The sequence below is a fragment of the Pavona decussata genome, unplaced genomic scaffold (assembly GCF_977016875.1).
Source record: "Pavona decussata unplaced genomic scaffold, jaPavDecu1.1 SCAFFOLD_22, whole genome shotgun sequence".
NCBI classification, from domain to species: domain Eukaryota; kingdom Metazoa; phylum Cnidaria; class Anthozoa; order Scleractinia; family Agariciidae; genus Pavona; species Pavona decussata.
In genome coordinates, this window is record NW_028145445.1 from 343,344 (window position 1) to 357,204 (window position 13,861).

Below are 13,861 nucleotides of genomic sequence, written 5' to 3' on the forward strand. Positions count from 1 at the left end.
GAGGTTTGAGCGTACATGCTAAAACTCACAAAATGAATAGAGAAATACCTCGTTGTTTATTTCAACAAAATGATCAGGCAATGGTCAAAAGTATGAACAGCTAGGGGGAAAAACACACTTGTGATTAGTCTATAAAGTCACTTAAAGGCCGAGTTTCACGGTCAAGCGCATGCGCGAGCAGACAAGAGAATCTTTTCATTATTTTAATTTTGTTTTATAAAAGAAAAACGCTCAATGTATGATTGTGACTGTTCATTCTACCCAAGCCTTGGCATCCGTACAGATCGACCTTGTAGTTCAGTTTTTCATCTCAGTTAACCCTTTAGTTAACCTCTAATATCAAAGAACAAATTCTCCCATCTTGTCCCGTTACTTTTCTTGTAAAAGTACTGTGGAGAACAGGGCCGTACGTAGCGCAAGGGCAGCAGGAAAACTCAATTTGTTTCTAACATCACACTGATCACAAGAAAATCGACTAATTGACTGAAAAAATATTCCTCAAATGTGAATTCCAAATGACTAATTTGGAAAATCTTTTGAAGCAAAAGCCAGTACCAATAACCAGTTTTCTTATGAAAATAATGATTTTGTCAGTTTGGGCTGCCTATGGTTTAGAATTCGGTGCGCAAATAAAGACTGACAAGCCTTCGTAACTTTCTGGATCGTGTTTTAGCCTTCTTAAATCTAGCTTATACAAGTATGTTTTTTTAAGGGATAAATTGGTTTTAAAAGCCTGCGCTGCTCGCAAGTATTTGTAACGGGTTTGGATTTAACCATCATATGTTCATCATCCAACAGGTCATTTGCACCTAATGATTTTTCAGTTTCCTCTTTTGAATTCTCTTCGTTTTGAATATGACCTCTTATTCCGTGTGTTCAACGACGTTGTTTTTATGCCACATAGGGCATTTCAGCTGGGTTTGGCTTGGCTCTTTTAAGTGCTTGATAGTTTTAACGGCCTTTCTTGTTGAGATTTGTGTCATGTTAGGACAGGAATTAATCATTGCTTGTATCGTGCAATGAGCTTCATTCTGTAATTGCTGCAATGCCGGGCCCGGATATTAGTGTTTGTCACAAGAAGTTGTGTTTCTTGGCACGGCTATTTGTTGTTTTAGTTCTCTAGTAATCGTTGTAACCTGTTATAGAGCTATGCAACGTGTCACAGTAATACTGAAAAGGCTTGAATTGTATTTAAATAACGACTGTGTTTTTGCAAATGCTTCGCTCCACTGATATCGTGCGTTTGAATTGTGGAGGCTCAGTGATTTTCTCCCTTTGTTTACAGCAGTGCATAGACTGTGTTTTAAAATGAGAGACAATATTTGCTTCAAGCTAAACAAGATGTTAACTTCATTAAAAGACCGTAAACGTCTTAGAGGCAACTTTTTGTGTAGGAGTGAAAACAGTTAATGTCCAACTGGAAACCCTGTCTGCATAAAATCCTAAGTACGGCCCTCTCGTTATTAAAATACAGTCGAACCTGTATTTAGCGCGTAGCGGTCACCCTCGGCCGGGGAATGGCTAAGTGAGCGCTTAATACAGGTTGTACAAAATACAGGTCAGAACACGGTGAAAATGCCATTTCATATAACGTAGTAAACAGCTTATGCATAAAAGCTGACGTAGCTGCTACTAAAAATAGTTCGCGGGAAAAAATACAGAGAAATGTATGGAAAGTTCAAAACACGACTCAGAGACGCTTTCTGTCACAGCTACATCCCGCCAATTTTGTTCTTAACATCCTTTTTCTAGTGCCAAAAGTTTCCAATTCATGAATTTTTCAGAAGCGATGTTTTATGAAAATTATTTGACATCGGATTTCCATACAAACACTATTATTTCAAGCCTGTTTGCCTACCCGTCAAAATGGCGTCGAAAACCGTGATAAGGCCTATTCTAGAAAGTAACTAAAGGTGGATTTCCACTGTCGCGTAAATTTTACGTGCGTACAGACGTGCATTGAGCTGGCTTTACGTACGTAAATAAAATAAGAAGCGATGTATTAGTCGCGCGCGTAAACGTAAAAAGTTGAATGCTGTTCAACTTTTTACGTTTATGCACGCCGGTCATACATCGCTTCTTATTTTATTTACGTACGTAAAGCCAGCTCAATTCACGTCTGTACGCACGTAAAATTTACGCGACAATGGAAATCTACCTTAAGGCATTCGCAGAAAGTCTGATTGTGTTGATTAGCTAGGTAAACTTACGGTATTTAACTGAAAGGACGTTTTGTCACAAAGAAGTGCGAAAATAACAACATAAGTTAAGCGATGGTTCTTGAAACGAACAACTTCACAGCTAGAATGATCAATGACATCGCTAATTCGAAAATATTTCGTTCTCGCTCTAAAGCAAACACGACAATGAAAAGAAACGACATAAAATAAAACATGATTGTTTAAGACTTACTGAGACCTTTAAGTTGTTTTCCTGTCAGGTCCATTCGCTCCCCAGCAAAGTCACAACCGATACCGTTCCATCGGTCACCTGAATCGCTGATCCACTGACCGTGTGTTTATTTCTCGTCGCAAAGAAGGCCTGAAGGTCAATGAAATCATCCTGTTAATGTGATCATCATGTTACATGTTGTCGCCGAAACGTCATGTTTTAAGAGGGTGCTAATGGGGGTACCCAATTGTCAGTTAACTACGAATTTTTCGGCTAATTGCCAGTTAACTACTATTTTTTTTTTTTGGCCAATTGTCAGTTAACTACTAATTTAAGTTATCTATTAAATTTTTATTATCTCACAGCAATAGTAATTGATTCATAACCCAAATTTTCTTTACTTCAAAACGTCAATTAGTTTTGGGGGTTGGATCTTACTAAAATAAAGATATATTACATGAAATCACAAAATCTCCACCAAAAAGCCTCCACCTTGGCGCCTTTCGCATATAATATCAGTTCAAATGTTACCTGTTCACGCAACGGTACTGGTAAAACTCACGAAATAGCTTTGCTGTTAGGAAAACACTTTGTTGCTTTTATTAACAACAACAATGGTATTTAGTATAATTAATAGAATATCACTTAACTGTTAACTTTTCATTTATCAGTTAACTACTAATTTTTTGGCTAAATATCAGTTAAGTACTATTTTTTTGGGCAATTGTCAGTTAACTGTTAACCCCATTAGCACCCTCTTTTAATCTCGCTACCTTTTATTTTGAAATAATACAACAGTCCTGGCAAAAGAAACCTCTGACACCGCAGGTCTCTTATGCCAGCGGAGATGGTCTTGCTGCTCAGTCCGACAACGAGGGAGGGTGAAAGCCGGCCCCTAGACCATTTTTAGGCAAACCCCTTTCGGCTAGCGCTCACATCTAGAGTCCTAAATTAAATTTCATCTACATATAACATGAACAGCTGTCTTCCAAGTGGTACGTCTTGAGGTTTGAGCGTACATGCTAAAACTCACAAAATGAATAGAGAAATACCTCGTTGTTTATTTCAACAAAATGATCAGGCAATGGTCAAAAGTATGAACAGCTAGGGGGAAAAACACACTTGTGATTAGTCTATAAAGTCACTTAAAGGCCGAGTTTCACGGTCAAGCGCATGCGCGAGCAGACAAGAGAATCTTTTCATTATTTTAATTTTGTTTTATAAAAGAAAAACGCTCAATGTATGATTGTGACTGTTCATTCTACCCAAGCCTTGGCATCCGTACAGATCGACCTTGTAGTTCAGTTTTTCATCTCAGTTAACCCTTTAGTTAACCTCTAATATCAAAGAACAAATTCTCCCATCTTGTCCCGTTACTTTTCTTGTAAAAGTACTGTGGAGAACAGGGCCGTACGTAGCGCAAGGGCAGCAGGAAAACTCAATTTGTTTCTAACATCACACTGATCACAAGAAAATCGACTAATTGACTGAAAAAATATTCCTCAAATGTGAATTCCAAATGACTAATTTGGAAAATCTTTTGAAGCAAAAGCCAGTACCAATAACCAGTTTTCTTATGAAAATAATGATTTTGTCAGTTTGGGCTGCCTATGGTTTAGAATTCGGTGCGCAAATAAAGACTGACAAGCCTTCGTAACTTTCTGGATCGTGTTTTAGCCTTCTTAAATCTAGCTTATACAAGTATGTTTTTTTAAGGGATAAATTGGTTTTAAAAGCCTGCGCTGCTCGCAAGTATTTGTAACGGGTTTGGATTTAACCATCATATGTTCATCATCCAACAGGTCATTTGCACCTAATGATTTTTCAGTTTCCTCTTTTGAATTCTCTTCGTTTTGAATATGACCTCTTATTCCGTGTGTTCAACGACGTTGTTTTTATGCCACATAGGGCATTTCAGCTGGGTTTGGCTTGGCTCTTTTAAGTGCTTGATAGTTTTAACGGCCTTTCTTGTTGAGATTTGTGTCATGTTAGGACAGGAATTAATCATTGCTTGTATCGTGCAATGAGCTTCATTCTGTAATTGCTGCAATGCCGGGCCCGGATATTAGTGTTTGTCACAAGAAGTTGTGTTTCTTGGCACGGCTATTTGTTGTTTTAGTTCTCTAGTAATCGTTGTAACCTGTTATAGAGCTATGCAACGTGTCACAGTAATACTGAAAAGGCTTGAATTGTATTTAAATAACGACTGTGTTTTTGCAAATGCTTCGCTCCACTGATATCGTGCGTTTGAATTGTGGAGGCTCAGTGATTTTCTCCCTTTGTTTACAGCAGTGCATAGACTGTGTTTTAAAATGAGAGACAATATTTGCTTCAAGCTAAACAAGATGTTAACTTCATTAAAAGACCGTAAACGTCTTAGAGGCAACTTTTTGTGTAGGAGTGAAAACAGTTAATGTCCAACTGGAAACCCTGTCTGCATAAAATCCTAAGTACGGCCCTCTCGTTATTAAAATACAGTCGAACCTGTATTTAGCGCGTAGCGGTCACCCTCGGCCGGGGAATGGCTAAGTGAGCGCTTAATACAGGTTGTACAAAATACAGGTCAGAACACGGTGAAAATGCCATTTCATATAACGTAGTAAACAGCTTATGCATAAAAGCTGACGTAGCTGCTACTAAAAATAGTTCGCGGGAAAAAATACAGAGAAATGTATGGAAAGTTCAAAACACGACTCAGAGACGCTTTCTGTCACAGCTACATCCCGCCAATTTTGTTCTTAACATCCTTTTTCTAGTGCCAAAAGTTTCCAATTCATGAATTTTTCAGAAGCGATGTTTTATGAAAATTATTTGACATCGGATTTCCATACAAACACTATTATTTCAAGCCTGTTTGCCTACCCGTCAAAATGGCGTCGAAAACCGTGATAAGGCCTATTCTAGAAAGTAACTAAAGGTGGATTTCCACTGTCGCGTAAATTTTACGTGCGTACAGACGTGCATTGAGCTGGCTTTACGTACGTAAAGCCAGCTCAATTCACGTCTGTACGCACGTAAAATTTACGCGACAATGGAAATCTACCTTAAGGCATTCGCAGAAAGTCTGATTGTGTTGATTAGCTAGGTAAACTTACGGTATTTAACTGAAAGGACGTTTTGTCACAAAGAAGTGCGAAAATAACAACATAAGTTAAGCGATGGTTCTTGAAACGAACAACTTCACAGCTAGAATGATCAATGACATCGCTAATTCGAAAATATTTCGTTCTCGCTCTAAAGCAAACACGACAATGAAAAGAAACGACATAAAATAAAACATGATTGTTTAAGACTTACTGAGACCTTTAAGTTGTTTTCCTGTCAGGTCCATTCGCTCCCCAGCAAAGTCACAACCGATACCGTTCCATCGGTCACCTGAATCGCTGATCCACTGACCGTGTGTTTATTTCTCGTCGCAAAGAAGGCCTGAAGGTCAATGAAATCATCCTGTTAATGTGATCATCATGTTACATGTTGTCGCCGAAACGTCATGTTTTAAGAGGGTGCTAATGGGGGTACCCAATTGTCAGTTAACTACGAATTTTTCGGCTAATTGCCAGTTAACTACTATTTTTTTTTTTTGGCCAATTGTCAGTTAACTACTAATTTAAGTTATCTATTAAATTTTTATTATCTCACAGCAATAGTAATTGATTCATAACCCAAATTTTCTTTACTTCAAAACGTCAATTAGTTTTGGGGGTTGGATCTTACTAAAATAAAGATATATTACATGAAATCACAAAATCTCCACCAAAAAGCCTCCACCTTGGCGCCTTTCGCATATAATATCAGTTCAAATGTTACCTGTTCACGCAACGGTACTGGTAAAACTCACGAAATAGCTTTGCTGTTAGGAAAACACTTTGTTGCTTTTATTAACAACAACAATGGTATTTAGTATAATTAATAGAATATCACTTAACTGTTAACTTTTCATTTATCAGTTAACTACTAATTTTTTGGCTAAATATCAGTTAAGTACTATTTTTTTGGGCAATTGTCAGTTAACTGTTAACCCCATTAGCACCCTCTTTTAATCTCGCTACCTTTTATTTTGAAATAATACAACAGTCCTGGCAAAAGAAACCTCTGACACCGCAGGTCTCTTATGCCAGCGGAGATGGTCTTGCTGCTCAGTCCGACAACGAGGGAGGGTGAAAGCCGGCCCCTAGACCATTTTTAGGCAAACCCCTTTCGGCTAGCGCTCACATCTAGAGTCCTAAATTAAATTTCATCTACATATAACATGAACAGCTGTCTTCCAAGTGGTACGTCTTGAGGTTTGAGCGTACATGCTAAAACTCACAAAATGAATAGAGAAATACCTCGTTGTTTATTTCAACAAAATGATCAGGCAATGGTCAAAAGTATGAACAGCTAGGGGGAAAAACACACTTGTGATTAGTCTATAAAGTCACTTAAAGGCCGAGTTTCACGGTCAAGCGCATGCGCGAGCAGACAAGAGAATCTTTTCATTATTTTAATTTTGTTTTATAAAAGAAAAACGCTCAATGTATGATTGTGACTGTTCATTCTACCCAAGCCTTGGCATCCGTACAGATCGACCTTGTAGTTCAGTTTTTCATCTCAGTTAACCCTTTAGTTAACCTCTAATATCAAAGAACAAATTCTCCCATCTTGTCCCGTTACTTTTCTTGTAAAAGTACTGTGGAGAACAGGGCCGTACGTAGCGCAAGGGCAGCAGGAAAACTCAATTTGTTTCTAACATCACACTGATCACAAGAAAATCGACTAATTGACTGAAAAAATATTCCTCAAATGTGAATTCCAAATGACTAATTTGGAAAATCTTTTGAAGCAAAAGCCAGTACCAATAACCAGTTTTCTTATGAAAATAATGATTTTGTCAGTTTGGGCTGCCTATGGTTTAGAATTCGGTGCGCAAATAAAGACTGACAAGCCTTCGTAACTTTCTGGATCGTGTTTTAGCCTTCTTAAATCTAGCTTATACAAGTATGTTTTTTTAAGGGATAAATTGGTTTTAAAAGCCTGCGCTGCTCGCAAGTATTTGTAACGGGTTTGGATTTAACCATCATATGTTCATCATCCAACAGGTCATTTGCACCTAATGATTTTTCAGTTTCCTCTTTTGAATTCTCTTCGTTTTGAATATGACCTCTTATTCCGTGTGTTCAACGACGTTGTTTTTATGCCACATAGGGCATTTCAGCTGGGTTTGGCTTGGCTCTTTTAAGTGCTTGATAGTTTTAACGGCCTTTCTTGTTGAGATTTGTGTCATGTTAGGACAGGAATTAATCATTGCTTGTATCGTGCAATGAGCTTCATTCTGTAATTGCTGCAATGCCGGGCCCGGATATTAGTGTTTGTCACAAGAAGTTGTGTTTCTTGGCACGGCTATTTGTTGTTTTAGTTCTCTAGTAATCGTTGTAACCTGTTATAGAGCTATGCAACGTGTCACAGTAATACTGAAAAGGCTTGAATTGTATTTAAATAACGACTGTGTTTTTGCAAATGCTTCGCTCCACTGATATCGTGCGTTTGAATTGTGGAGGCTCAGTGATTTTCTCCCTTTGTTTACAGCAGTGCATAGACTGTGTTTTAAAATGAGAGACAATATTTGCTTCAAGCTAAACAAGATGTTAACTTCATTAAAAGACCGTAAACGTCTTAGAGGCAACTTTTTGTGTAGGAGTGAAAACAGTTAATGTCCAACTGGAAACCCTGTCTGCATAAAATCCTAAGTACGGCCCTCTCGTTATTAAAATACAGTCGAACCTGTATTTAGCGCGTAGCGGTCACCCTCGGCCGGGGAATGGCTAAGTGAGCGCTTAATACAGGTTGTACAAAATACAGGTCAGAACACGGTGAAAATGCCATTTCATATAACGTAGTAAACAGCTTATGCATAAAAGCTGACGTAGCTGCTACTAAAAATAGTTCGCGGGAAAAAATACAGAGAAATGTATGGAAAGTTCAAAACACGACTCAGAGACGCTTTCTGTCACAGCTACATCCCGCCAATTTTGTTCTTAACATCCTTTTTCTAGTGCCAAAAGTTTCCAATTCATGAATTTTTCAGAAGCGATGTTTTATGAAAATTATTTGACATCGGATTTCCATACAAACACTATTATTTCAAGCCTGTTTGCCTACCCGTCAAAATGGCGTCGAAAACCGTGATAAGGCCTATTCTAGAAAGTAACTAAAGGTGGATTTCCACTGTCGCGTAAATTTTACGTGCGTACAGACGTGCATTGAGCTGGCTTTACGTACGTAAATAAAATAAGAAGCGATGTATTAGTCGCGCGCGTAAACGTAAAAAGTTGAATGCTGTTCAACTTTTTACGTTTATGCACGCCGGTCATACATCGCTTCTTATTTTATTTACGTACGTAAAGCCAGCTCAATTCACGTCTGTACGCACGTAAAATTTACGCGACAATGGAAATCTACCTTAAGGCATTCGCAGAAAGTCTGATTGTGTTGATTAGCTAGGTAAACTTACGGTATTTAACTGAAAGGACGTTTTGTCACAAAGAAGTGCGAAAATAACAACATAAGTTAAGCGATGGTTCTTGAAACGAACAACTTCACAGCTAGAATGATCAATGACATCGCTAATTCGAAAATATTTCGTTCTCGCTCTAAAGCAAACACGACAATGAAAAGAAACGACATAAAATAAAACATGATTGTTTAAGACTTACTGAGACCTTTAAGTTGTTTTCCTGTCAGGTCCATTCGCTCCCCAGCAAAGTCACAACCGATACCGTTCCATCGGTCACCTGAATCGCTGATCCACTGACCGTGTGTTTATTTCTCGTCGCAAAGAAGGCCTGAAGGTCAATGAAATCATCCTGTTAATGTGATCATCATGTTACATGTTGTCGCCGAAACGTCATGTTTTAAGAGGGTGCTAATGGGGGTACCCAATTGTCAGTTAACTACGAATTTTTCGGCTAATTGCCAGTTAACTACTATTTTTTTTTTTTGGCCAATTGTCAGTTAACTACTAATTTAAGTTATCTATTAAATTTTTATTATCTCACAGCAATAGTAATTGATTCATAACCCAAATTTTCTTTACTTCAAAACGTCAATTAGTTTTGGGGGTTGGATCTTACTAAAATAAAGATATATTACATGAAATCACAAAATCTCCACCAAAAAGCCTCCACCTTGGCGCCTTTCGCATATAATATCAGTTCAAATGTTACCTGTTCACGCAACGGTACTGGTAAAACTCACGAAATAGCTTTGCTGTTAGGAAAACACTTTGTTGCTTTTATTAACAACAACAATGGTATTTAGTATAATTAATAGAATATCACTTAACTGTTAACTTTTCATTTATCAGTTAACTACTAATTTTTTGGCTAAATATCAGTTAAGTACTATTTTTTTGGGCAATTGTCAGTTAACTGTTAACCCCATTAGCACCCTCTTTTAATCTCGCTACCTTTTATTTTGAAATAATACAACAGTCCTGGCAAAAGAAACCTCTGACACCGCAGGTCTCTTATGCCAGCGGAGATGGTCTTGCTGCTCAGTCCGACAACGAGGGAGGGTGAAAGCCGGCCCCTAGACCATTTTTAGGCAAACCCCTTTCGGCTAGCGCTCACATCTAGAGTCCTAAATTAAATTTCATCTACATATAACATGAACAGCTGTCTTCCAAGTGGTACGTCTTGAGGTTTGAGCGTACATGCTAAAACTCACAAAATGAATAGAGAAATACCTCGTTGTTTATTTCAACAAAATGATCAGGCAATGGTCAAAAGTATGAACAGCTAGGGGGAAAAACACACTTGTGATTAGTCTATAAAGTCACTTAAAGGCCGAGTTTCACGGTCAAGCGCATGCGCGAGCAGACAAGAGAATCTTTTCATTATTTTAATTTTGTTTTATAAAAGAAAAACGCTCAATGTATGATTGTGACTGTTCATTCTACCCAAGCCTTGGCATCCGTACAGATCGACCTTGTAGTTCAGTTTTTCATCTCAGTTAACCCTTTAGTTAACCTCTAATATCAAAGAACAAATTCTCCCATCTTGTCCCGTTACTTTTCTTGTAAAAGTACTGTGGAGAACAGGGCCGTACGTAGCGCAAGGGCAGCAGGAAAACTCAATTTGTTTCTAACATCACACTGATCACAAGAAAATCGACTAATTGACTGAAAAAATATTCCTCAAATGTGAATTCCAAATGACTAATTTGGAAAATCTTTTGAAGCAAAAGCCAGTACCAATAACCAGTTTTCTTATGAAAATAATGATTTTGTCAGTTTGGGCTGCCTATGGTTTAGAATTCGGTGCGCAAATAAAGACTGACAAGCCTTCGTAACTTTCTGGATCGTGTTTTAGCCTTCTTAAATCTAGCTTATACAAGTATGTTTTTTTAAGGGATAAATTGGTTTTAAAAGCCTGCGCTGCTCGCAAGTATTTGTAACGGGTTTGGATTTAACCATCATATGTTCATCATCCAACAGGTCATTTGCACCTAATGATTTTTCAGTTTCCTCTTTTGAATTCTCTTCGTTTTGAATATGACCTCTTATTCCGTGTGTTCAACGACGTTGTTTTTATGCCACATAGGGCATTTCAGCTGGGTTTGGCTTGGCTCTTTTAAGTGCTTGATAGTTTTAACGGCCTTTCTTGTTGAGATTTGTGTCATGTTAGGACAGGAATTAATCATTGCTTGTATCGTGCAATGAGCTTCATTCTGTAATTGCTGCAATGCCGGGCCCGGATATTAGTGTTTGTCACAAGAAGTTGTGTTTCTTGGCACGGCTATTTGTTGTTTTAGTTCTCTAGTAATCGTTGTAACCTGTTATAGAGCTATGCAACGTGTCACAGTAATACTGAAAAGGCTTGAATTGTATTTAAATAACGACTGTGTTTTTGCAAATGCTTCGCTCCACTGATATCGTGCGTTTGAATTGTGGAGGCTCAGTGATTTTCTCCCTTTGTTTACAGCAGTGCATAGACTGTGTTTTAAAATGAGAGACAATATTTGCTTCAAGCTAAACAAGATGTTAACTTCATTAAAAGACCGTAAACGTCTTAGAGGCAACTTTTTGTGTAGGAGTGAAAACAGTTAATGTCCAACTGGAAACCCTGTCTGCATAAAATCCTAAGTACGGCCCTCTCGTTATTAAAATACAGTCGAACCTGTATTTAGCGCGTAGCGGTCACCCTCGGCCGGGGAATGGCTAAGTGAGCGCTTAATACAGGTTGTACAAAATACAGGTCAGAACACGGTGAAAATGCCATTTCATATAACGTAGTAAACAGCTTATGCATAAAAGCTGACGTAGCTGCTACTAAAAATAGTTCGCGGGAAAAAATACAGAGAAATGTATGGAAAGTTCAAAACACGACTCAGAGACGCTTTCTGTCACAGCTACATCCCGCCAATTTTGTTCTTAACATCCTTTTTCTAGTGCCAAAAGTTTCCAATTCATGAATTTTTCAGAAGCGATGTTTTATGAAAATTATTTGACATCGGATTTCCATACAAACACTATTATTTCAAGCCTGTTTGCCTACCCGTCAAAATGGCGTCGAAAACCGTGATAAGGCCTATTCTAGAAAGTAACTAAAGGTGGATTTCCACTGTCGCGTAAATTTTACGTGCGTACAGACGTGCATTGAGCTGGCTTTACGTACGTAAATAAAATAAGAAGCGATGTATTAGTCGCGCGCGTAAACGTAAAAAGTTGAATGCTGTTCAACTTTTTACGTTTATGCACGCCGGTCATACATCGCTTCTTATTTTATTTACGTACGTAAAGCCAGCTCAATTCACGTCTGTACGCACGTAAAATTTACGCGACAATGGAAATCTACCTTAAGGCATTCGCAGAAAGTCTGATTGTGTTGATTAGCTAGGTAAACTTACGGTATTTAACTGAAAGGACGTTTTGTCACAAAGAAGTGCGAAAATAACAACATAAGTTAAGCGATGGTTCTTGAAACGAACAACTTCACAGCTAGAATGATCAATGACATCGCTAATTCGAAAATATTTCGTTCTCGCTCTAAAGCAAACACGACAATGAAAAGAAACGACATAAAATAAAACATGATTGTTTAAGACTTACTGAGACCTTTAAGTTGTTTTCCTGTCAGGTCCATTCGCTCCCCAGCAAAGTCACAACCGATACCGTTCCATCGGTCACCTGAATCGCTGATCCACTGACCGTGTGTTTATTTCTCGTCGCAAAGAAGGCCTGAAACACTGTTTCGTCTATACAGGTTAAGAACCCTACGTCGTTTCGCTAGATGTCTTTCAATTCCTTCCTTCCTGTGCACTTCGTTTCGGCCTGATCTCAAAACTCAAAAAATTTAAGTGATATCGCAATGCATTGTGGGATAGCTTTGACAGTTTTGCGCGGGGAACGCCATACTTCGAATTAATTGAAAAATATTATAAGTCTAAAATCACCTCTTCACTTGCGGACTTCGACCACCGCACGCTTTGGCAAATGAGCCACAACTTACGTTGGTACCATTTTGTGATTGATACCGTTTTCTTTTAGAGAAGAGGTAATAAAAGACTTCCGTCTGGCTCGGCTTGCTTCCGACTGTAAACTGTCACCTCGAGCGCTGAAAAAAGCACTATTTATCAGTCGAGAAGCAAAACATGCCTCGTTTCCTTGAGGGATGCTAGTGATTTGCAGATTTCCAGGCTTAATGATGCCCTTCCATCACCAGACGGACAAAAATATTTCAAGCAAAAAAGAAAATTGTCACGTAAAGCTTCGAATACGCTCGCTTGACTTGCTCGCTTTTCTGAAATGTAGTGTTTGTCTTCGTCACTTTGTCACGTGTTGAACGAATTCGTTTCAGGGCTAACGCGGTCATCAGCTAGGGCCAACAAGGTTTTCAGTTTAACGTCAATGTGAACATCCTGTTACTAAACTGTAATTACTGTCTTTCACATGGCATACTTGAAACAAAATAATGGTGACATGTCGTCGCCGAGACGTCATGTTTTAATCTCGCTACTTTTAATTCTGAAATAATACAACACCTGACAAAAGAAACCTCTGACACCGCAGATCTCTTATGCCAGCCGAGATGAATCTTGCTGCTTAGTCCGATAACTTGTTTCACGACAAGACCGTGAGGAAGGGAAAAGTCGGCTCCTAGACTATATGAGTCAGATCCCTTTTGTACTAGCGCTCACATCTACTGACTAAAACTGGGCATTCATCCACATATAAATATGAGACTATGAGCAGGTGTCTTCCATGTGGTACGAACACTGCGCGACATTTCCTAGAAATTAAAGACTGCAGAAAAATTAAGACTTACCTTAACCCTTTATGCCCTTACAGTTATCACCAGCAAATGTCGTGAAACAGGAAAATTCAGAGTCACGCAAAATTAAAGTGACTTGCCGTGCAAGGGGTACTTGTGAAGGTGGTTTTTGGGTTGTTACGGTACCAATTTTGTTTTAGCACTTAAAGATTGAATTGAAT

At 38.4% G+C, this 13,861-nt stretch overlaps 1 long non-coding RNA gene across 2 annotated transcripts in view; it reads right to left on the reverse strand.

Moving 5' to 3' along the window:
* The window catches only part of LOC146486014 (uncharacterized), a 370,416-nt gene that overhangs the window by 19,201 nt on the left and 337,354 nt on the right, over window positions 1-13,861 (reverse strand). For both annotated transcript variants that reach the window (XR_014860731.1, XR_014860730.1), the window contains exons 8-15: window positions 12,485-12,607; window positions 10,115-10,166; window positions 9,090-9,212; window positions 6,720-6,771; window positions 5,689-5,817; window positions 3,444-3,495; window positions 2,419-2,541; window positions 49-100 (exon numbers count right to left, since the gene is read on the reverse strand). This is a non-coding gene — a long non-coding RNA (uncharacterized LOC146486014). The remainder of the gene's footprint in view (window positions 1-48; window positions 101-2,418; window positions 2,542-3,443; window positions 3,496-5,688; window positions 5,818-6,719; window positions 6,772-9,089; window positions 9,213-10,114; window positions 10,167-12,484; window positions 12,608-13,861) is intronic.